Source organism: Mustela erminea, chromosome 5 (genome assembly GCF_009829155.1).
Source record: "Mustela erminea isolate mMusErm1 chromosome 5, mMusErm1.Pri, whole genome shotgun sequence".
NCBI classification, from domain to species: domain Eukaryota; kingdom Metazoa; phylum Chordata; class Mammalia; order Carnivora; family Mustelidae; genus Mustela; species Mustela erminea.
Window position 1 is genome coordinate 97,577,919 of NC_045618.1, and position 22,442 is coordinate 97,600,360.

Below are 22,442 nucleotides of genomic sequence, written 5' to 3' on the forward strand. Positions count from 1 at the left end.
AAAACAGTATCATCCTCATATTTGTGAGGTACAAATATACAATAGAAATTGTACTAGCCCTGTAAATTCAATTAAAAAAGGGAGGAACTAAAGTGCCGACAGTTGTCTATCCAAATTGTTAAAGAACCATCTTTCACATCTTTCTAAATAAAAAAAAATGATACAGGTAACTTCATGGTATAAAAATTGCACTTATTGGATCTGAAGATTTAACATATTCATAATTATACTTTCTTGTAATTCAATAGAAAAATATTTAGGAAGCTTATTATGAGCCAAGCTATCAAAAATTAATGCCACATCTGTCCCTTATTAAAATTATCATTATTACTAGGCTGAGGGAGTGGGATAAGGGAGGGGTGGGTGTAGAGCACAAGTCCAATAAGAAGACACAGAGAAAAGGAAAATAATGTTCAGCTGTGCTGTAGATACTTTCCTATATACCTCATTTCACTTAGTCTTTAACTTTTACATCATCCTACCAATATAGGAGTAATTAATTACTTAGGTTCCTGATATTTTTTTAAATTATTTCTTCCTTAACAAATGAAGAGTCGTTGGCCTAATATTATGTGATTCTCCTAGTAATTAAGGTCTGTAGCTAAGATCTGAAGCTATGTCTATTTTACTTCTGATTATATAGTCTTAAACACATTGCCTCAGGGTCTAGGGGGAACACTTTGGCTATCACATTTCTCTTCCACAGTGTGATACTGTTCCTAGCTATAAAACAGACTAATGGCTCCAGGAAACCATAGCAAGAAGTTTTTTTGTTTGTTTGTTTGTTTGCTTGTTTTTTAATGACCCACTTTGCCAATGACACAACCATTTCAAATCCCACTGTTTACTACTGGTTATCATGGGAAACACTTGCAATTTCCGGAAATCAAGCATCCCAGTTTATGCATTATCACCTGAACTCTAATTTCCTTACCGTCTTGGACATCTTTTAATTGGATCTCATCTTTCTTCCCCTTTGTGAGGGTCAGGATTAAAACACTATGCCCTCAGAAGCCCTGAATCAGTAAATTAACGATCCATAAATCTTCAGTCTTTCACTTTTGCTCACCTCCTGATCTTACCTAAAATTTAACTGTTGGTCTACAATCATGTTTTGCCTCAGATCTAGGAAGTAGAAAGGATGTGTTCTACTTTCAACAGCTTTATTTTAAGCATTCTACTTTCCTACCACCACTTCTTATTTACTGATCCAACTTATTTATTCTACAGTACTCACGTTCTCCATTTATTGGTACCTCTTTCCTGCACTTCCATTTTCACTCAATTTGTATATATTGATGTATTATTGAAATGACCTCAGGAGAAACATTCACAAGTCTCTGGTCCACTCAACCTCCATCATCCTTGAATGCAGGATGTTTCATCTCTGCATACGCCAGAGCAGTTTCACCATTAATTCACAATAGCAAACACAAATAGCACTGCCAAGGAAACCTATTTTTCTATTGTTATCTTTTCCTTTAAAATTTTTCAAGACTCACCCTTCCCTACTAACCTTTTACTTTCAGATAGTGACTTCACTTTATATTTCATTGAGAAAATAGTATCTAACACAGAAAAAGAACCATTTTTTTCTCCACCAGTACATCTAAAATCCAACTCAAATTTGTATCCTTCATCTGTCTTTTCTCTGATCCCCTTACTCCTATCAATAATAGTCTTTTCCTGTGTTCTGAATAATATCTATTTGATTTTACTTAAAATTTTAGCTTACTCCAAATATATCCAAAGCATCTTCTATAATTTGTGCTTGATTTTCTCACTTTCTATTTACTTGTCAATCGATTTCCATTGACTTTGTTTCTGCAACTATACTAGAGTGATGAAAAACTATCATGTTTTCTCACCTATCAATATTTCTTTAATCTCATCTTACTTGAAATCTCATCAATCTCCCCTTCTTTCTGGGATAGGTCTTCTCTGAATTCCTTGAAATCACACATCCCTGACTTTCCTCTTCTCTTTCCCTTTTCCTTCTTCCTAGGTCCCCTTTCCAGGATAGACCAATTTAAAACTGTAAATATGGGTGTGCCCCAGAGGTCAAGTTAGAGTAATTTTTTTTTCTTTTCTATTTATCCTCTACTCTGAATAATTGCATCGAGCTGTAAAAAAAAAAAAAAAAAAACCATATATATATATATATATATACACATACACTTATATATGTGATAATTTCTTAATTTATATGTCCAAAGGTTAATCCAATATTTTATTATGCATCTTTAGTTGCATATCTGATAAGCATCTCCAATTTCATATATACATTATGCATTACAGCTTTTACTCTTCCCAGGAGTCCCTTCTCAGTAATAGCATGGCAGACCCCACAACTTGGGAACACCCGTTATTTTTCTCACTCATGTTTTCCTCATCCAACCCATCATCATGTGCTTTCAGGAATAATTCAAATATGTCTAAATATACCAACTTCCTGCCTCAATTTTTGGGCCCCATTCAATCAGTGTTCCATGCAATGTTCAGAATGACAGTATTTAAAAAAAAAAAATCCGATGGAATAATGTTCCTTTCCAGCTGTAAAAAAATTTTCAATGACTTTGCATTAAAATAGAAATAAAAATCAAACTTCCTACTATAACCTTCAGGTCTACCAGCTGTCTCATCTTGCCATATTATTAGCTCTCTTACAATCATACAGACTTTGTTTTTTCAGGGATGTAGCACTTGCCCTCTGCATTCTTTGCCTGAATTGCTTTTTTTAAGGGCCTTGCTGTACTAATTCCTTTGTGTTTCTTGTTTTTCATCTGTAGAAAAGCCCTGCATTTTCACACCATGTGAAATTTTCCCCCATTATTCCATCAAGTAATCTTGCTTTTTTATTTCAAAATGTTATTATTTTTCCTTTTCATTTAAATTTAAGGTCAGTTAGGACAAGGATCTTGGCTATTCTGACAAGATAAGACTAGAGTTTTCTTCCATAGAACAGTAACTTGCACATAGTAGGTCTCAATAAGTATTTGTTAAACTAAAGAATAAGTCAATGAACATGTCATTTCCCAAAATCATCAAAAAGGGAAATAAAAATGTTTGGAAGAAAATACTGTGATACTCAAAGTTCAAAAGTCTACTGTAGTTTTCAAAAGAATTACTCATATAAATATGATAATAAAGACATTGCTCTTTCTAGAATATCAACAGAGATAGGTAGTAGTGTAGAATGTGTGCAAGATGAACTTCAGAAGTGTAATTTGGAAGGTCTAAAAGAAAGGTAATTTTTTTTTAATTTCAGAAATTCTAGTATTTTAAAATTCACTTTCTTATCATTTTTGGAAACCTCTTATGTTTCTTAAAAGAGTAACTGGAATCAGATTCTGTGCCCTAAGTCTATGTTTTGATTGAATAGGTACATATGCACATGTGATGGAGATGGGAATAGTTACATTAATGGACATTCTGTTTTCTTTCAGAATTAGGTAAATACACTTGAGAGATGGTACTTTGCTTTAAACTCTAAATCCATTAGTCTTCTTTTACTCATTATAGACATTCTTCTCGTGGTATTTAAAACATTTAAATTTTGTTTGTTTGTTTTTTAAACAAAAATATCACTCTAGAGAATGGAGTTTTTGTTAAGACAATGCTCAGGTAAAAAAAGTGCTCCAGAAATGGGTGTGTATGTTTCACAATGGTCACCCTTCACTATCCAAAAGTGTAAGTACAGGTTTGTTGAGTATTCTAGAATCTAAACTAATTATTAAGATGCCCAATGGTGATCCTTGTTCAGTTATTTTAAAGAGCCATTGTTGAGACACAGCTCTTCATGGCTCTCTCATATTTCTGCATGTATTCCTAGCAAGACACTTCTGCCCTTTTGTCCAGATGCACTTTTCCAGGATGTCTAGATAGCAAACAACCTTGGGAAATAAAAACAGTGTCTTTCTCTGAAGCAAAGGTTGGGCATGTTTACTGCCTACTCTAAAGATTGGGATTGCCCATGTCCAAGCTTACTCTTTTGTAATCAAATACATTACTTCTCCATTATTTTAGGCCATCTTTACATTGCCATGTGAGAATTTAGGCTTGGGAACTATATATATATATATATATTTTTTTTTTAATTTGAAATATATATATATATATATTTAATTTGAGTATAGTTGATACACAATGTTACAGGAGTTTCAGGTGAACCACACAGTGATTCAACTCCCCTACACATTATGCTCTGCTCACCACAAATGTAGCTGCCTTCTGTCACCATACAAGGCTATTAAAGTATCACTGACAATCGTCCCTATGCTGTGTCTTTTATTCCCATGAGTTCTACATTCCATAACTGGAGGCCTGTCTCTTCCTCCCTCCATCACCCATTTTGTACATCCTCCCACCCTTACCTCTAGCAGTCTTCAGTGTGTTGGCAGTATTTGTAAGTCTGGTTCTGCTTTTTGTTTGTTTATTCATTTCTGTTTTTTTTGTTTGTTTGTTTTTTAATTCTGCCCATGAGTGAAGTTGTATGGTATTTGTCTTTCTCAGTCTGATTTATTAAAGTGAGGTACTGCTATTACTCTGTGTAATCAACCGCCTTAGTCTCTGGCCTAGGATTGTGTGCCTTCTCCCAGCCTCTCCAGTGAAAGCAGGCTAAATTGTTTGCCCATGAGTAGGTTAGAAGTTCAGATCCTTTACATTCCTTGACGGTCATTGGTATTTATCTGGTCATCTACCAGCCAATTAATGTCCTTAGTTTCCTATGTCTCAATATCTGTTTATCTCCAGTTATTAAATATTTGCATAACACTTATAGCACTTTTTGTATTGTATAGATGAAATTCTATTAAAATGAAAGTCCATAGTGCTATGTAAATACTCACCAGTGTCTATTTTCTATCTTTAATAATTAACTTTGACTTTTTACTTTTACTTTATTTTTGGAAACATACAATAATAGATAGATGTGTTTTGATTCAAGCTTAGCAATTATCATATCAGAATACTAAATGTTTTCTGTGATAAAAATCTCTTTGGGGAAATTTAAGCATTTACTATACAAAGTATTGCAGGTTTGAGAGTCTTTGTACGTTTAGAGTCTGGATAAATCTCAGAATGAGTTAGTTTACTAAAAAATCAGTCTCTGTTACATAGCCAATTCATTTAGAAACATATATGTTGAAATATGCCACAAACTAAATTGTCATTACATTGGAAGTTCTTCACAGCTTCCTGCTGTATGGATGTTTAAATAACTACATTGACTGAAATGTCATTTCCTGGCTGGTTGGCCAGTTTGTACGTTTATTTATACATTTATTTTTGAGAACTCTAACTGAAGGAGGTACATGGACTTGTACTTTTAGATTTACAGATAGGAAAAGAGATTCTTATCTGTCTAGAAATACATACATATCTTTATATATATATATATATAGCTTCCTATGTGAACTCACTAGATGTTTTGACATTCATAATTAGTTGACTAAAAATTTATACCAACAACTCATTACATTTAAACAATTTTCAAAAAGGAACTGCTGTAAGTGTGTACATTCAAACAAAATGTTTTCTGCCCTAGAATTTAGGTGCTTCATAGAAAGGTGCATTGAAATAACAGAGCAGCCACTTATGAATACGTTTGTCAAAATATATGGTTGTCCCAATGGTTTACTAGGAAGTTCACATACAGTAAATTTAGCCACATATAAGAGTAAATAATTAGATCATAGATGTATAAGAGGTCCCAGAATTTCAAACATGGTATTCTTAAGACAGTGATATTTAGAAAGACAGATTTGAAATTAATAAATTATTAATAAATCAAAATTTGATTAAGCATATATCAAGCTATTTTAGTCCATTTGGTCTGCTATAAGAAAATACCACAGAGTGGGTAGGTTATAAAGAGGAAATTTATTCCTCACAGTTCTGAAGGCTGGAAGTCTAAGAGCTAAGCACCAGGACAGTGAAGTCCCTCTTCCTGGTCCATACCCAGTGCCACCTTATTGAAGCTTATAGGATCTCTTTTATAAGAACACGAGTCCCATTCCCAAGACTCCATCTTCATGACTTAACCATCACCTTTCAAGGGCTCTTCTTCATTATACCATAATGTTGGACATTAGGATTTTAACATATGCATGGAGGAAGGAAGGGATTCGTTGAGACCATAGTACAAGGCCAGATTAGCAACTGAAGCCTGTTTATCATTTGTTACATGAAAAAAAAAAATACTTAACCAAATGCTTACTGTGTGTCAAACATTGTGCATAAAATAATGATCAAAATAGGTAAAGGTTCTGACTTCCCAGAGCTTACTGTTCAGTAAATCTTGACTAAGCAATGATTTAAATTCAAGATTTTGCCAAACGCTATGAAGTAACCACTCCAGTGGTTAAAGAGACATAATTTAGGCTCACACTAAGAAAAGCCTTTTAAAGACACTGGATGGAGTATCAGTAGAAGTATGCATAGCAGAGTCTGAGGTTGGCCATGGAGAAGGGGCTTTAAGTATACAGAATCCAACATGAATACTCCCTAATCAAGGCTTCCCAAAGTGAAAAATAATTTTGCTGCTAGCTAGCTAAAAGAGATTTCTTAATATGTACTAATTCCCTTGTTCTGCTTTCCTGATCATCAAGCAAACTTTTGATAATATGGTGCGTGATATAGCTTGCCTTTGGTGTGAGAGAATGAGTCATAGCTCACATAATTGTGAATTTTATAAAATATTTTTTAATTATAACTTGACTTTACATGTTAGCAGTCTGCAGAAAGAGGTGCCTGGGTGGCTCAGTCAGTTAAGTGTCTGACTCTCGGTTTTAATTCAGGTCATGTTCACATTGTTGTGAGATCAAGCTGTGTCAGGGTCTGTGTTCAGCAGAGGGTCTGCTTCCCTGTCTCCTTCTGCCCTTCGCCCCACTCACGAATACTGTCTCTCTTTCTCTCTTGCAAATAAAATAAATGCAGCTTTAAAAAAAAATGTGCTCCTCAAATTAGTCTGTGTATATCAAATGCATTATCAGATTTTAGACAGTGATAATTCATTAGGACAAATGCTGTCTTACAGGGTTCAGGGACCAGTTTGTGTGAACAGAAAGATCTCTTCAAGTTACACATTCTTCTTTGTTAGCTAAGAACTATTTAGAACTAATTTATAAAAATAAGGACACATTTTCTTATTCTTGCCTATTCAATGATTGGAAGGGACAAGAAAATAACTGAGTCGAAGTTATGCTAGATAATTAAAGACCATTATTGATAATCAGTATTACTTGTTTACTCTCTCCAATGAAGATAATATGCATCTAGTTAGAGTATGATGAAATACAAATTTAAAAATAAATAGAAAAAATAGGTTGTAGTCTTTTTTAACATTCACAAATGACAATTATTAAATACAATAGATTATTGAAAATAAAAGTATTTTAGAAAATTATTAATAGCAATAGTAAATATAACCAAAATGTTGCAATAAATAAGTGGAAGAGAGATTATACAGGAAGAAAAAAAGGCTTCAGGAAATGATCTAATTTCTTTGTCTACTAACTCTTAGGAGAACATCAAGACTGAACTTTCCTTGTTGTTGTATTACTATACATATTTGCATGCATGTGTTTGTGTATTTTCTTAACTTGTATATCCCTTACCACAGAGACTATATTTTCAATATTACCAGTGGTTTAACTGCATACTAACATGTTCTATCTTGCTTTATTTATACCAATGCACTCTATTGTACTCTTAAAATGACAAAAAACATTCATTGAAAATGGAAGTCAGCTAAGCCACAAATCAGTGACCAATGAATTTCTCTCAATTAAAATTCTTAAGCTCCATAAGAATCTTTAGGTTATAGAGGTTGGAAAGTTTTTCTGACAAAGCTAAATGTGATTGTTGATATTCTTCTTTCTTACAACAGATTTGCTAAGGTTATTAATTGGGAAATATAATCATAGTTATTTAGATAATTTTAATTATCTGTATAGTGGGCAAAAATTACATGAGTTTACATATTACTTGATCTTAAATATATAAAATTTTATCTTTAATATTGTAAAATGATTTTAAATATTGCATAATTATGATGTACACTCTTAAATGTTAACTTGCCTTGTAGATGTTAGGGAGATGTATAGAGAAAATTACCCTGTAAGAAAGAGCTTAAATATAGAAATATAAATTCCTATAAGCTGTATGAAAATGTTTTCACCTTTAACAAATATAATTAAAATTTCCAAAATTCGTTATTTTCATTATATTATGTTTTTGGATTATGTGACTATACAGACAGGTTAGCCATAATGCTGGTGAATAGAAAACATTATTTCCGCAAATTCCTAATTGTGACTTTGTACTTACTCTTGCTTTAATTTATATTTCTCTGTTCATACTTTTAGTCTTTTATAGCATAATCACTTGTATGCATCTCTTGTACTACAATTTGAATAGGCAGAGATTCTCTTTGTTCGAGAAGTTTCACAGCACTTGAAACTGTTTAAAAAATAATCTCTGATGTGAAACCATTGTTGGAGTGGAAGCGTGATTAAGACATTCATAAAGAGAAAGCAAACTAACAGATTTTTTTCCATTGAGTCTCCATTGAGTTACTAATGTAAATAAAGGCAAAAAAGAAAAAAATACACTTACTATTTTTTTTTTCAGTCATGGTTACAAACGACAACACAGCTCAATCTATCCTTAGCACAAAAAGAACTTAATGACTCAAAGGATGACAGTGTCTTCAGGCATGGTTGGCTTCAGGAATTCAATTGTTGAGAGCTCTTTATTTCTCCCTTTCTCTGCTCTGTTTGAATTCATTCTCAGAAAGATGCTGTTCAAGTAAAGCAACAAGTTGCCCCAGGCAACTGCCAATTTATATGTTCCTTGGAGGTTGGCATGCCAGAGAAGAAAATAAGAAGCATGTGTTTTTCCAGATATCTTCAGTGAAAATCCCCCCAAAATTTCTTATTAGCCCAGCTTGGACCATAGGCTGCTTTTTGGAATAATTACTCATCCATGGAATGAAGAACTGGTGAATCACATGCATGCATGAGCCTACTATTGGGGCTTGGAAGTTACATTCATTGATCAAGAAAACTACTCACTGATCAAGAAAATGGTAAAATAGGTCTTTAAAGACAGGCATCCTGAGAAAACAGAATTGAATGCTTCTTGCTCTTCCTAAGCCTGAATCTACACATTAACTATTTTAAGGAAATTCAGATAATGAACCTTTTATAATTTTCTGTTAAAATATATATCTAAATAAAACCTTGGAAGTTTCTTCTGCATTTAGTCATGACCAGTAAAGTAAAACATATTCTCAAAATAGTAACCTTTTTTAATGAATGAAATGTATGCACAGTATGTATTCTGCATACCAAGCAGCAAGGCAACCCAAGCAGATAGCAATAGTTATATTTGTGAATTGGAGAATAATTCTAAATTGGTGTTCAAATAATCCACTCAAGATTATTTGAAGGAACAAAAATGAGTCTCTGGCTATTCTGATCAGTTTGTTTCTTCTTCTTTAGTCTATTGTTATCCACCACTAGTTCCTACAACCCTACTAATGATGCTGTGTGCTGACAGATACATGATGAAATAACTAAGAATGTGAACTTTTGAGATCAGGATGAGAGGGGGATTGTGAGTGCAATATCACCTTTCCTACTAGCTGTATATCCTTGGGTAAATGTCTCAACTTCTTACAGTAGCAGCTAAGAGCAAATAGATTGAGAATGCATGACCAATCCTTGTAGCCATCATCTTGCCAGGGGTATAATTTACTTTGCTCTAATACCTCACCTAAAAATCAATTCAACCCTCTGACGTTTCTGAATCTGAACTTAGGAACAATCCTAAACAAAATCACACAAGCAAGTGGGCATGTGCTGATCTATATGAGTAGACTTCCATCTCCACAAAGGCCTTCAACGCTTCCTAGAAATTCTGTACATTTTCCAGGGCTTCTTTCTAATCTAGTCTAGTCTAGTCTAGTCTAGAGACCCCATTTCTCTTCTCAGACCTCCCATATTACCGTTTTCCCTCTTGTTATATGTCACCTACTTCTAACCTCTTAAAACCTGGGCTTTTCTGCACCCTTGTCCTCTGCTTCCTCCTGACCAGACTCAACTCCTCTGACTGGCTCCAGATTCCATCTCCTCCTGCTTCTTAGGACTATCCCACTATTGATTTCTCTCTTCTCATATAGTTTACATTTTTTCTCCCTACTAATATCTTCTGTATTATTTTCTTATTCCTACTGTAACACACGACCGCCAACTTTGTGGTTTAGAAAAAGACAAATTTATTGTCTCACAGTTCTGGAGCTCAAAGGTCTGAGATCAGTCTTAGAGGACTAAAATCAAGGTGTCAGCAGAGCTCTGTTCCTTATAAAAGATTTATGGGAGAATCTGTTTCCATGCCTCTTCTGAATTCTAGAGGCTGCTTGGATTTCTTGCTTGTAACCCACAGTTAGCAAGCATCTGAATTCAATGTCTGCTTTCATCTTTACTTCTTCCTCCCTGGTTTTGGCACTCCTGTCTTCCTCTTACAAGAATACTATGAGTATAGTCCAGGAATATCCTTCCATCTCAAGATACTAACCTTAATCACATCTGCAAAGTCACTTTTGCTATGAAAGGTAATATGTTCACAGTTTTCAGGCTTAGAATATAAGCATCTTTGGGGAAATCATCATTCTCTCTTTCCTCCTTCCCTATCACCACTGCCAATGCTCATTCCTCGTCTTTCTTCTCAGTCCTGCTTTGTGATCACCTCATTTTTGACCTCTTCAAAGCCAGTCACCTGGAATTGCCTACTCACAGGTTTTTGTTTGTTTGTTTGTTTGTTTCCTCATCACCCTACATACACATACAGACACATTCTTGGAAACCAATTTCATCAAGGCCACTGTGAATTTTTTATCACAAAATTCCTTTCAGTTCCTACCTTACTTGACCTTTTGGCAACCTTTATACCATTGACAACACGTTTCTTCCTGAAAAACATTTCCATAGGCTTCGATAAGACCTACCTTTCTAGTTTTTCACCTCTGTCTGTCTGCCTATGTTCCTTTTTTCCTTCTTTCTTTCCTTCCTTCCTTGTTTCAGAATTTTTTCTGCATATCATTATCATGTTAGTTTTTCTCTGGACTCTCTTCTTATCTCTACTCACTGTACATAGTCTCTGTAAATTGTCTCAAAAATTCCACCATTCAAATTCTTTTAGAAATACCAATGGTTTCCTAGCTTCTATTTTTAGAATATATCTCTTTTTATTTCATAGCATAAATACAACTGATCACTGCAATTTCAATTAAATGGGGATACTATTTTACATCCTAATACTTTTCCATTTCTTATATTCCTTTTACTCAAACATAAGTCTAAGATTCATTCTTGAGCTGGCTTCTCTATTTCTCCCATCAATCTATCATATTTCTTGTCTTTTCCCTTCTAAATGCTACATCCTCAATTTTATAATTCACTCTACTTTTAAGGCCTTTACCATAGTTGATGCTAAGATGATCATCTGAATTTCTATAGCCCTCAGGCAAGTCTTGTTGCTTCAAATATGGCTTCCCTTCCAAGCAATACACTATAATGGAAGCAAAGGATATTTCTAAAACTAAAATGACCTTTTAGTATTCTGATACTTAAAAACTTTTATAGTTTCCTGTTATTCTTAGATGGGACCAGTTTCTTGGATATATGACATGAGTGTGCACAGGTCCTGCTTTTAGAAGGGCCCCAAACTTGTTTTAATGTTCTGTTCTATCATCTGAAATTCTTCTTCTTTTTTTTTTAAGGTTTATTTATTTATTTTAGCGGGTGGAGGAAGGAGGGACAGAGATGGAGAGGGAGGGAATTTCCAGCAGACTCCTTGCTGAGTGCAGAGAACATATGGGGCTTGATCCCCCACCCTGAGATCATGGCCTGGGCCCAAACTGAAAGTTAGTCATTTAACTGACTGAACTAGCCAGAGGCCCTTGAAATTCTTAATCTTTGAACAAAGAGCTCCATATTCTTATTTTGAAAATTATGGAGACAGTCCTGCTCTTAGGTAAAGTTTTCATAACTTAATATAGTTTGTAAGACTTCAATAACTAGGCCCTTTTACTCTGTCCTTCAGCCACTCATATAGCTCTTTCTGTCTTAAAACACAGCACACGTGCATGTGCGCATACACACTCGCGCGCCCACACACACATCCCTCAGACATTTGCTCTCTATCTCCAACCTTCTATTAAACTACTTATTGATCTATAGATCTACTTCAAAATTACATTCTCAGACAAGCCTTGCCACACACCATCCCATAGCTAGCCCCAATAACAAAGTATCTCTACTTCTTTCATGTGGCATTCATCTCTCTCTGTGGCAGTTATTTGCTTCTTTTTATATCTTCTAGGTGATGCTAAGGCCCATGCCACTGTTTACTACTTTATCCTTATTGTGTTATATAGTCCCTACAAATTATATGTACTTAATCTTTAATTGTGAATGGTAACAAACAGTAATTTTCTTTTCTTTCTTTTTTAATAGAAATACACAGGTAAATGCTAAAACTTAATATGGACCTGTACCAGCAAATAAAATATAGTTACTATAGTTCTGTTGATCAGATTTGCACATTTACCAAAATTCAGAGAGATACTACCATCTTGTGTTTTACTTCTACAAGACAAGAAAAGGGAATATTTTTCAAACCAGAGCACAAGTCTTTAAAATTACAACATTTATCATCGACTACTCCCTTTTTTGACTTTTACAGGGATGGTCTTTTATAGTTATAAAACTATTATTATTATTATTCTGGTAAAACAAGTCTATTGCTAGCTAATCACTATGCTGAAGACCAAAAGAAGTGAAAAATTTAAGGTCAATTTTCCTGTTACTATGATTTTTAAAATAAATTTAAATTTATTTGTTCCATCTAAATAAAAGACAATGGAGGAGATGGTATTTTATAAATATAGAGAGGAAAGAGAGATCCTTGTCTTATGTTATTTTGTTTTGTTTATAGATGAAAGAGCACCATGGTACACAATGCTAGAAAGACATTGCAAAGTAAGTGTCTGTAAAGTGTTCAAAGTAAAGTAGATCAGGGTGAGAAATACCTCTCCACCACATAATTTTGTCCTCTTGCCTATCCTCATAGAGTTCCTCAGAGGTGTTAAGCAGTAGTGTAAATCCGAGTTGGCTACAGCTTTGTCAAATTATCTAGACTTTATTAACATCATTCACTGAATGATGATCATATCCTCATGAGGCAATATTTACTAAAAATCCACAATGCTCAAAATGCTAAGGGAATTGCAATATATAAGAAACAATACAGTATCTTAACTTGGTTAATTTACAGTTTTTAAATTTTATTTTAAATCGTATTAAAGAAGAGTTCAGGACTCTCTTCCTTGTTACACAAATGAAAATGTGAGTTTACTTTCTTTTTTTTAAAAAATATAATCATTTAAAAAAATTTTTTTTTTTTATTTGCCAGAGAGAGATATCATAAGTAGGCAGAAAGGCAGGCAGAGAGAGAGGAGGAAGCAGGCTCCTCATTGAGCAGAGAGAGCCTGATACAGGACTTGATCCCAGGACCCTGGGCTGAGCTGAAGGCAGAGGCTTTAACCCACTGAGCCACCCAGGCGCCCTGTGATCTTACTTTCTTAAGATTCGTCCTTTATGTTTCTTCAGAGTGATTTTGCCATATGTCTGTGTAACTCCATTAACCTTAGAGCATTCCTCATATATTTAAAGAAGTAAGCAGGAAGATTAAGTTAGGTAAAAACTTACACTTTAAGACTTAGTGAAACAAATGCAAAATAGTAAAACATAAAACTAATTGCAAAATGGTGCCTAGAAGTCTAAGAAAATCATGTGATCATATGCCCAGCACCTAGAAAGAAAGGATCTGTATGCTAGGCACACATATGGCACCAGCACAAGACAGGTTTTCTCCCTAGCATTTTTCTGTAGCCATATCTATGTACAGCTTGGCGGGCAGCGCTGGGGGAATGGGTGAGGTATTACCAGTCAGATCCAGGCAGTGTTCATTAGAGAAGTGGTGACAAGTGATAACAGAAACTTGTTTTTCCTTTCCAAGAACTATCTGCTAAAGGAGAGTTGTCAGTCAGCCTTTGGGAATCTTTGCCAGTGTTCAGATGTTACTGTTCTCTTGGTGCATAATCAGGTCTGTCATTAACACCTCCATAGTCTCCTATATTTGGGCAGTGAAGAGAGGGTTTCCCTCCTGTGGGTGAGTCTCAGTGTTTTACTATGCCATAATCAAAAATAAAATGGTAATTCTTTATGAGATCTCATTTATGCTTTAAATGTTCTAGTGTGAAAATTTATCTTCCTTCTCAACATTATGACAAGGTTTTCAATTTGTCTGAATATATCCCTGACTTGGAAATTGGTAGGTTAATTAGCTGGGAAATAGGTCTTTCCTCACTCTGTGCTCACTTTTGCCACCTATGTTTGTTATTTATTTATTTAATGTATTTATTTATTGTTAGAGAGTGCGGGGGCAGGGGCAGAGGGAGAGAGACAATCCACAAGCCGACGCTCTCCTGAGCAGAGAGGCTGGCACAGGTTTCAATCCCAGGATCCTGGATCAAGACCCGAGCCAAAATCAAGAGTCGGCTACTTAACTGACTGAGCCACCCAGGCACTCCTTTCCACTTTTTTTTATTTTTTTATTTTTTTTTTTTTATTTTTAATGCTGTCTTACTCCTGACTATGCAAGCTCACTGTTCGCTGCAATGTTTTTCCTCAAAGTTTAAAAAAGAAAAAAATCACCTCAAAGGCCTATTGATTCTTCAAGCATGTTCTAATTTTGCAAGTTAGAGATAGAGTGGCTAATTACCTTGTGGTTGAAGGTTGATTCCCTGCTGTCAAGAGCCAGAATAATGTATTATACTTATTAGTAATTAATAACTTAGAAATTGTTAGACGTAGATTCACACTCAGGATATACATGTAGAATTTGAAAGCTGCATAGCCAGTGCATATCATGGTAAATACGGAGCACTTTTTATTCCCTTGATTACAAAATGATGGTCACAAATGCCTGGTCCTTCCACTGGACACACCATTGGATTGTACTCTTAATACTCCTGTTTGAGTCAGGTATGTTCATGTGACTGGTCATTTATGAAATATGGACAGAGTCTTTGGAGTGCCCTAAAGGGCCAGTGCATATTCTGTTGCATTACCTTCCCTATGAATTGCCATATCTCAATCCTGAAATGAGGAAATAGGGCCTCTACCAGTCCTAAGGACCTGCATTTAACAAAACTTCCTGCTCCTTTACATCAAAAGTATAACATGGATGAAACACAGATATTTGATGTTGATAGCCATGAGATTTGGGGATTATTTGTTACTACGATATAACATAGCCATGCTGACTTAGATGAAGTGAGAGCAAAACTGAGTCTAAAAGAAGGAATGGGAGTTAATTGGAAGAATGGAAGGGGAAGAGTGTTCTAAACAAACAGGGGTGTCATAGGCAAAAGAACAAACAGATTTCAAAGTCCATTGTTGGGGGAGAAAACACCGCATTAGGGACTTGGATTTGATAAAATCAGCAGAGAAATCTCAAATGGGTTTTTAACTACGCATTGAAGAGAATGAACAGAGCTGGTGGTTTTCAATGGAATATGGTATGAAAGACACATCAAGAATATATTGGGAAAAAAATCAAGTTCTACTTTTCCTAGAAAGTATATGCTTCTTGGAAATCTCCGAGTTACCCTAATCCTTCCTGTAGCCCTTGTCAATTATGAGGACTCGTCAATTTCAGCTTTTGACCTCTCAGAAAATCTGTAGATTTTTTTTTGATAGCTTTTATGACCTGCATGTGTTTAAAAAGGTGGACAGGAAAATTAAGCCAGATAAAAGTTATGGATACTAAGCATTTTAGTGAAACATAGGATCCTGCCTCATTATGAAATAATGAATAAGGTTGAAACTTTTAATGGAATAGAAGTTATAACATATTTCTTTAATATTAATAATCATTTTACAATATGTAATTATATCAAGTCAACATATTATACACTTTTACCCAATGGTGTATGTCAATTATATCACAATGATGCTGGGGAAAAATAAATAAAAATTAAAAAAATAAATGTTTTTGAAATATTATATTTGAATAGTAAATATTACATACGGATACTTTTTACTTTCAAGCTGAACTTTTATTTAAAATGTAAAAGAAGGGAGCTTGGGTGGCTCAGTTGGCTAATCATATGCCTTTGGCTCTCATCATGATCTCAGGATCCTGGGATCAAGTCCCTGCATTGGATTCCCTGCTCAGAGTGGATTTTGCTTCACCCTCTTCCACTGCTTATGCATTCTCTCTCTCTATCTCTCTTGATCTCTGTTAAATAAATAAATAATAAAAATTTTAAAGATTAAAAAAAATGGCTCTTTAAAATACTGATAAATAAAGCAAAAATATACACTGCTCTCTTTCTACTAGTCAGTCAGTATATCTATGGACAGGGTAATAGGACTTATGTGCTCAGAATTTTACAGGAGTTTCATATTATTAGATTATGTAGAGTTTCTCTGCATATGATCTCAGTTATGGATGTACATCTTTACTGAGCATGAATAAGGACTCCTGCTCCATAACCATAACCAATCCTGGAGCCCAAAGTTTTTGCATAGCATTCTTTACAATAGATTTCATCTTCTTGGAGTTGTGGAATCAAGATCTTTCCCACAGTTGGCACCTAGGAAATGGTTTTTGTACTAGGGTTTTCCAGCTTCAATTATCCCCTCAGCAGCATATTCAAAATCCCTACATGTGGGACACTTTTCAGTACCACTGTATTTCTGAGCCAATTTGGAAGTGTTTGGGTGTGTTATAGCCATGTGAGTTTGAACACACTTGGGTTTGATACCCAGCCTCTCCTCACTGTCCATGTTAAGTGCGCCAGTGCCCTGGTTGCAACAATAGCCTTTCAGACCATCCTTCTTTCTACAGCAAGATTTGCAAGTAGATCTCTTCATTATGCACCACTGCCACTGTGCCATCTAAAATTGTCCTGCAATCCATGCACAGAAAGCAGCAGCTGTGGAAGCTCCTCCCAGCTCCCTGAACCTCTTCCACAAGGTTCACGGCGCTCCCACAGGCCCCACACTTGTTTCCAGCTCTCCAGATGAGCATTTGAATTGGAGGTAGGATGGCATACTGCTGATGGGAGCTAGGGAGGCAGGGCAGAGGGAGCCCAGAGAGGAGTCAGGGATCCCAGGAAAGCCTTTGCAGGACTGGATGTATGGATAGCTATTTCACGGAGACTTTGTATTTTTATTTTTCCCTAATAATCTTATATTCTCTCAGTACTGATTAACTTGTATATTTAATTGTTACAAAATGGTCCCTTAAAAAGCACCAGTTATTTTTCAATTCACTAATGTTATTTGAAATTATTCTTGTTCTTTAAGAACCTTTATTTATTTCTTAATACTATGCATGTTCAATTATTTTTCCTTAGATTCTTAAAAAATAATAACTTTATTGGGAAAAAACAATTCAAACAAAATGTACAAAGTAATTTGGTTACAAATCTTCAAAATAACAGTCAAACTTCATTGACTATTTCATCGTTCTATAGTTAGTATGGAAATAAATGGGCTATAAATAATCAGGCTTGTGAAGTATAAATCTAAGCTTGTCAAGCTTAGCTAGTTAGAAACTGCTTTTTTTTTTTTTTTTTGTATTTCCATTAGTCATGAAAGATACGCAGAATTGCTTCCATGTCACTTTTAAGTAGCTGAACATTTCTATATATGCATATTGCCTGGGGATATTGGAAATAGAAATTCCCCTAAAATTAAGTGCCAGATTGTCAAGAAGCATAAACACAAGGGGTAAAATTTTACCTTTAGCTATGTTAATGCAAATCTAGTCACAGTCATGAATATATTATTTTTATTCTTCTCCATCTGAGATTGCTATATCAGAAATGGAATTTTAGCCCATTTATCCTGTGGATATAACACATTACATATGTACCAGAAAGCACATCTTTTTTGTTGTTGTTGTTCCTTTTTTTCTTGGTAATGCAAGATAGAGCCAGTAGCTCATTTTCTTACAGAATCTGAGAACCCTCACCAATCCTAATATGGCTGTCCCACCAACACATTATTCCAGTATAAAGCAGAGCAGTGCTTGAAGCTGCTGAACTGGGCCCACTCTCTCTCCAGGGTTACCAGATGGTATAAACTGATTGAATTAATCAGTGAGCTCAGTGAACCACTGGCTAATTCCATGAAGGAACCCTACCTCTCATGAAACTGATGAGTTGTTTTACAGTCTTGATCAAATTGAAGAGTCCTGTTATTACTGTGTAGACAAAGTTCAAATTTATCAGACTGCTTGGGTCACTTTTTAGATGGCCATATTTCCCATAAATGTATATTTGAAGGTATAGTATAGTGTGTGTGTGTGTAGAGGGGAACTGGAGTTTGCAGTCCTTAGAAATCACGTGTAATCCATTGCATTATTATTTTTGCTTACTTTATCCACTCAAAATGCAGAAGCCATAGATAACAACTACACATGATCTCAGACAAGAAAATCCAGTATCTTTGAGTTTTTATTTAAAATGGAAATACACCAAGATAATTTGAAACTATGTCTTCATTAATATTTTAGCTTATATTCATATTGCTGATGTACATATCAGAAGTATTGTTTTTTTCCTGTCATTTATTTTACTTGTTTTCATGAACTCCAAAATGTGATTGTAGATGGGCCTGCTGGGATGGTGAGATATCCATGTATATACACACAGGACAATCTATAAATTACACTGTATTTAACTTATCTAGGAGCTGATCTTGAGGAGAGATCATGAATCATAATAATCCATGTGCTGGATCCCCATACATAAAGATAACTAGTATTTACTGAGAAGTTGTACAGACCAGGCACAATCCAAGGGTTTTACATGAGTTATTTCATTTAATCCTCTCAACAGCTCTGTGAGATATAATGGTTACTACCTACTTCTTGCACATGAGGAAAGTAAGACTTGAAGAATTTAAGTCACTATTAAAAGTATAATTTGTGGTCTCTTTCTCCTCAGTTTTATTGAGAAATAATTGGCATATATCATTGTATAAGTTTAAGGTTTACAACATGATGGTTTGATTTACACGAATTGTGAAATGACTACCGCAATTGGTTTAGCTACCCTCCATCATCTCACATAGATTAAAAAAAAAAAAAAAAAAAGAAAAGAAAAAAATGTCCTTTTGTGATGCATAACTTGTCTTCTTAAAAAACATGCTGTAACAATGTAGGCTTTTCCTCAGTGTGAGAGTCCTTTGAATGCAAGACTGTATGTGTGTAACTACTGGTGTGAAATTCAAACCAGGCTTTCATTCTGTCTTTAACACTAACTACACATAAAATTGAACACTGGACGTCTCAATGCTGTTGCCAGTGCCTCTTTGGTTGCAACACTCACAGGGTGAATACAATACCATGACCAAAAGGTAAGAGGAAAAGCCATGGGGGGACATAGAAAGGAGACTAACAACATAGCCGAGGTGTGTCACACGGCTACACTTGAAACATCAGATAGCAGAGTGTTTAAAGAATCAGAGCTAATAGGTCGATTCATTTCTTTACATAGGTGCTCTTATTCTTTTCAGATATAAATTAGCCCAATCATATTAAATATCACGCACTGTGTGTAGAGTTGGGTAATGATCTCCATCAAATAATGAGTGCGGAGGGTACACTTCACTCCGAGTGCCTTCTGTTCCAGCTGTTTCTACTTATCTTAATTTTCTTAATTGGGTTACGATTAGGCTGTGAATGAGATGTTAACATGGGAATCGGAGCTTTTCAACAAAAGGGTTTACTTTCTTTATTGTTTTGTGGTTCTTAACTTTCAGAGGCCTATTTCTTGCCACATGTTAATTAAAAAAATATTACAAAGTGTTTAAGACAAGCTTATAGCATATAAAGAATAACCTATTTACATCTGAGCAGATCTAACAACTTGCCTGCAAGAGAACCACTGTTCGGGAAAAAAATTTCAGTTTCTTTAGGGGATGAGATAATATTTATTTTAAAAAGATTATAATCTCTCATCTATTTCTGCCATTGTCTGCAGGCCTGATCTCACTTGCTAATAGGAATGCTCTCAGCTAGACAAGGCTGGGGTTGGGATAGTACAAGTGAGGTCCAAGGCCTTGCTAGTCAAAGTGTTATCTTCGCATTAACACCATCAGTATCACCTGAGAAATTGTTGGAAATTCAAAATCTTAGACCCAGTTTAGTTTCAGTCCTGTTGAAACAGAATCTGCACTCTTACAAGATCCCCAGGTAATTTATGTGCACATTAAAGTTGAGAAACCCCATTAGAGTCTGATTATAGCAACAAATGAAAGGCAATTCCAAATTTTTAAGAAAAGAATTAATCATCATACATTCTGATCATAGATTAAGAACATACAGGGCACTGGGTGACTCAGCAGGTTAAGCATCTCCCTTCCGCTCAGGTCATGATCTCAGGGTCGTGGGATCAAGCCCCACATCGGGCTCTCTACTCAGAAAGGGGCCTGCTTCCCCCCTCTCTCTGCCTGCCTCTCTGCCTACTGTGGTCTTTCTGTCAAATAAATAAATAAAATCTTAAAAAAGAAAAAAAATATGAAATCCCAGCTAGGTTGAAGTAGTCTTTTGGCAATTAGATTTAAATTTTTAGTAATATCACAACTTTAGATTAAAAAAAATCAGTTAAAAGACTTTAAAAGCATTATGTAAGAAAAGTACAGAGCCAAAGTTGAGTTGGCAAGTGTTATTGTATTGGTTCTTTAGGCTGTTGTTCTCTAAGGAAGCTAGACAATCCAATTTTCTTATCCTCTGTGGGACAGTTGTCCTGTATGTTTGAAGACGAATGTAAGAGTCTGTGGGAAGCATTTCACTTCATCCATAATTTTCCCCACCGTTTTCTTACTCGTTTTAATCATTGTAAGCCTTTTATTTATCATTTAATTTCATATTACTCAGTTAAGTGCACTTTACTGCTAAAAATTAATCAGTAATATATTTTCAAAACTTCTGTTCCAAAAGAGCTGATTTTTTGAGGAATGCTGTGGAACTGTTTATTTGGATTGCCAACCATTGATGTCAAGGTGGCTTAGTTGAGATTGCTGCAGTTATCCTATGAGAAGCAGAATATACCTCTAAAGATTTCCTCCGGTCAGTGATTAATCACTGTTACCTTTCTTCACCTGTTTCTTGGCTGTCTTGAGATTTTAAAATGTCATCCACAAATTTTATCTGTACATTAATTGTTGGACTACCCAGTTCCTGGCTGAAGAGGGGCTTTGTAATTTCTGTAACTGGTTTGATGGCTGGGACTGGTACTATTTGGAACAATTTACCCAGGCTTAATGGCTATTTCTGCAGCAATTTACCATGTACTTCGTTTTCTCCACATTATTACCAGCCTTCAGAATGTCAGATGTCCCTGTCCTATCTTCCCCTTCACTCTCATCATCAAGTCGTCGCCTTCCAGATAGCTCAAGCTCCCAGGGGCTGGGCCTCTGCTGCTCTCATACCAACTGCAGAACCCGAATATGTCTCCTGATCTGTAGCTGTATTCTGAGATAATAGTGGGACTGCCATCCTTTGCATTCTGTTCACCTACCACATGTTGATTAAGGCAGCATACACTGGTTCCGTATATTGCTGGCCAAGTATATCGTTCCTCATTTCTCCATGGTCTCTTCACTGGAAGAAGTTTACATACTCCTGATCACCTCAATCCCTTCCTGTAAACTCCCATAGGTGCTCATTGGTCATTTCTCCCAGGGGATCTCTGTGGCTTTCTGTACTGTTACTGCCCGAGCACCATTTTTTTTGGATAAGGATCTACGTTATGTGTTTACATCTCATCCTATCATCAGAGAGTATGACAACCTTTGTAGTCTTTGCTCCTTGTTACACCTGTGCCTTTATGGATTATCTGTGTAGAAAATTGAATTTCCAGAAATGTGAAGCTCTTTTCAATAGTGTCCCCTCCCTGATACTTGGTCCTTTTCACTGTGAGAACTTAATCCCCAGTGTCTATAGAGAGAGGGACATGGTGGTGAGGTCACAGAGTAGTTATCTACACTGAGGCCGTCTGTACGCCAGTCATTTCTGCTGGCTAGCCGCAATGGAGACTGCTATGTTGTCCCTTTAGGGAAAATCAGAAGAAGACTTTCTGCATTTCTGTCAGGGCTTACATTAACCTCCAGGGGGCCTAGAACATGTATCCCCAAAGCTGGGAGGTCCTTGTTTGGATATCAACAAGATGGAAGGCCAAAGATGGGGTCAGTGTTGTCCTCACTCTCACAGATGCTTTACTTCCTTAAAAGAATTTTGGAAAACATGGCAAAAATTTAAGTTTAAATTTAAATATAGGTGGTGAGTATATGGATGTT

The 22,442-nt window shown here is 35.4% G+C and overlaps 1 pseudogene; it reads right to left on the reverse strand.

Annotated features, from left to right (window-relative positions):
- Positions 1 to 16,591: 16,591 nt before the first annotated feature.
- LOC116590007 lies at positions 16,592 to 17,163 on the reverse strand (annotated as a pseudogene).
- Positions 17,164 to 22,442: the final 5,279 nt, after the last annotated feature.